The sequence below is a fragment of the Canis lupus genome, chromosome 23 (assembly GCF_048164855.1).
Source record: "Canis lupus baileyi chromosome 23, mCanLup2.hap1, whole genome shotgun sequence".
In the NCBI taxonomy this organism is placed as follows: Eukaryota; Metazoa; Chordata; class Mammalia; order Carnivora; family Canidae; genus Canis; species Canis lupus.
The window spans coordinates 22,533,859-22,537,609 of NC_132860.1; the positions used below are offsets into that span (position 1 = coordinate 22,533,859).

General features: G+C 36.5%; 1 pseudogene; it reads right to left on the bottom strand.

Annotated features, from left to right (window-relative positions):
• Positions 1–304: 304 nt before the first annotated feature.
• LOC140615474 (olfactory receptor 51I2-like) lies at positions 305–3,137 on the bottom strand (annotated as a pseudogene).
• Positions 3,138–3,751: the final 614 nt, after the last annotated feature.

Consider the following 3,751-nt stretch of genomic DNA (forward strand, 5'->3'; position numbering starts at 1 on the left):
GAGTTGTCAGGATTTAGTATTGAGTTACAGATAATAGGGTAAGGTAAAATAGTCATTTCTATTTCAAGCTTCACTCCATTGCTTAAAGATTCCTCCAAAAATGGTAAATGATGACAAGGGAAAAAAAGTGTGTATATATATACATATATATATAGCAACATTTTAAAAACTTCAAACAGAAAGTATACAATATAACACATTAAGAAAATATACAGAAAAAACTTTGTTTTATTTTTATATATATATTTTTTAAAATGTCTTAAATTGAATGCTTGATTTAACTTCCTCTCTTTTTTTTTGTCATAAAAAATACCACTAAGATTTTTCAAGACTATGAATTTGAGCAGAATATATCATTACGTAGATTTCACATGTTTTGCTATATATACTGTTTCACTTTCATTGTTCCTTTATTAATATATGTTTTTCTATTGTTCATATAAATATGTAAACTTACTTATATGTGAACATATATGATGTATATTATAATATACACTTGCCGACTTTTCTTATTGAAACCTAAATCACTTAGTACAATTTATATTGCAATTGTATTTATTTCATTTTAAAAGCTGGTAGGTAGTGTGTACTGTATGAAATAAATGCTGACATGCATAGTGATAGCTAATGTATATATAATCATTTTAACTAATTTTTTTGCATAATCTTTTTTAAAAAATTTATTTACACACAATATGAAGACCTACCCTCTTGACAAATTTTTAAGTGCACACTACATTATTGTCAACTATGGGTACAATGTTGCACAACAGATCTCTATAGTTCATTTATCTTGCTTAACTACAACTTTTGTCCTTCATAATAACTGATTATTTCCCCCTCCCCTAGCCTCTGGCAACCACCATTCCACTCTTTGATTCTATGAATTTGACTATTTTCTGTAGTTCATGTAAGTGGAATCATGTAATACTTGTCTTTCTGTGACTGGCTTATATCACTTAGTGTAATGTCCTTAATGTCTTCAATCCACAGTGTCCCATATTGCAGAGCTTCCTTCTTAAGGCTGAACAGTGTTCCATTCTATGTATAGGCCACATTTTCTTTATTCATTTGTTGGTTGATGGACATTTAGGTTGTTCCCATATCTTGGCTATAAGTAATGCTGCAACACAGGTGTGCTAATATCTCTTTGAGGTCCTGATTCCAATTCTTTTGGATAAATACCCAGAAGTGAGATTGCTGGATAATATGGTTATGACAGCAAAAGCAAGATAACAAAAACAAAAGAAAACCACTGGGGACTACACCAAACTAAAAAGCTTCTGCAAAGCAAAGGAAAGCATAAAAGCAACCATGAAAATATTTGTAGACCATATATCTGTTAAGGGGTTAATCTTCAAAATATACAATGAACTTCTACAATTTAACAGCATAAAAAATAATAAACTGATTTTAAGACGTGCTAAGAAATAGCATAAGCATTTTTCCAAAGAAGACATTATACATGGTCAACAGGACATACAATGGCTCAACATCACTCATCATTAAGGGAAACACAGATTGATATATATATATAACCACAAATGTTGACAAGGATGTAGAGATTTTGGACCCTTGCACACTATTGATGAGAATGTAAAACAGTGCATCCACTATGGAAAACAGTATAGAGATTCCTCAAAAAATTAAAATTAGAACTACCTTTGACATAATCTTGAGGAAACAAATTCCTTTACCCATTAAAACAGAGTTTCCATGGTAATAAGCAATTTCCTTTGTGCTGATTCACTTTCAGCAAAGGTAAGAGAAACATCGGGCTGAAATGAAAGATTTGTTATAGGATGTGTATTGTTGGATTAAGAAAGAGGGAAAATGAGCAAATTCTGTTCTATTTGTTTGTTTTTGCTAAATTATGACCCAGTTTACTCTGGCAAAACTTGTTGGCTTGAGTCTTAACTGTTGTTAGGCAGAAATCCTAATTTTGGTTACTGACTAAAAAGATATTTTAAAAGCTTTGTCAAAGCAGTTTTTAAAAACTCAAATTTGTGGACTAACAATAGATATCCGCTGAATCTTGGAATTTTAACATGTCTCCTACTTAAAACCTTGTTCCCAGTAGTATTTTGCAAAGCCTTTGACGGATCTCTTTGGTTTTGATGGAATAGATGACTGGGTTGAGCATAGGAGGTACAAAAAGGTAGATGAGGGACATGAGTGTATGTACATACTGTGGGGCATGCCTCCCATAGCGAGCGGCCATGGACACACCGACCATAGGCACAAAGAACATAAGCACAGCACACATGTGTGACACACACGTATTGAGGGTCTTAAGTCTTTCCTCCCGGGAGGCAATAGCAAGTACAGAGCGCAGGATGAGCATGTAGGAGAGGAGAATGAGAGCAGAATCCAGACCAAAGATAGAGATGACAATGAATTGACCAAAAATATTATTGATGGTAATGTCACCACAGGGCAAGCGGATCAGATCTGGATGCAGGCAGTAAGGATGAGAGAGTACATTGGCCTTGCAGAAGGACAACCTCTTCAGAAGGAAGGGCAGTGGGAAAACCATACAGAAACCATGGATGACAACAGCTATGCCCAGGCGCACCACACAGGTGCATCAGTGAGCACTGTGGCATAGCGCAAGGGGTTACAGATGGCCACATAGCGGTCAAAACTCATAACCAGGAGAACTCCAGACTCCATAAAGGAGAAGAGGTGGATAAAAAACATTTGAGCCATGCAAGAATCAAAGCCGATCTCTCTTAAGCAAAATGTGGCCAACACGGTGGGCAGTGTGGAAAAGGACACACCTAGGTCATTAACTGACAGCAGGGATAGGAAGTAGTACATAGGCTTATGCAAACTCTGTACCTCCTTGATGATGAAAAGGATAAGGGCATTGCCCACAATGGAGACAATGTAGAGGATACCAAAGAGCAGAAACATCCAATGTTGGGATGTCTCCAGCCCTGGGAACCCTGACAGGGTGAAAGGAGGCAAGTCTGAGCTGTTGTGGGGCTTACCTCCCATGTTGGCACTACTGCTTAGGTTCTAGGACCACTAGCCTGTAAAAAAGACAAACATACAGTTTAATTTATGGCCTAGACCTAATATTTTAAGACTCTCATGTATCATCCAACCCCTTAGTTTATAGCATTAACCAGTCTTGCTCACCAAACCACTTATCCTTGTCCTTCATTGTCACTAAGATCTCTGCAGTTGTCTGAGTTTTCTGTTTATCCAGCTGGCTAAACAGGTCACTTTGCTTCCTTTACACCTGTGCCCATTGCCACGATGCTCCTTCGCACATTCAAAGCTATGAACTCTTTTCATCAGTCTCTGGGCATCGTTTTGTTCAAGACTTAAGACAAAACTGCCCTGATCACTACCTTCTTGAGTATTCTGTCCTCTTTCTGAGCATTTCACTTATTCATCAGACCATAAACTCTCCTCTTTCCACTCTCTCATGGTACTGAACATTTACTACCTTATCATGACTCTCCAGCTTCCTACTCCTATAATTTGTTGGTTCTTTTATCCATTCATCCTGACAGAAGATAAATGGGTAGAAAGATATCCATCCACAAAGATAACCTTCCAGGCATTCAACAAGAAGCACTAGATACCCACTCATCTTTGCATTCTTCTATCCAGTTAACTTATATAATCAGTTTTCTCCCTGAATCATTTAATTTACTAAATGTTAGTTCTTAATAATGTCTTTCAGAACCAAATGACAACCTCACTTCTGAAAGCCCCTGGATTAATAATCATTCATTTA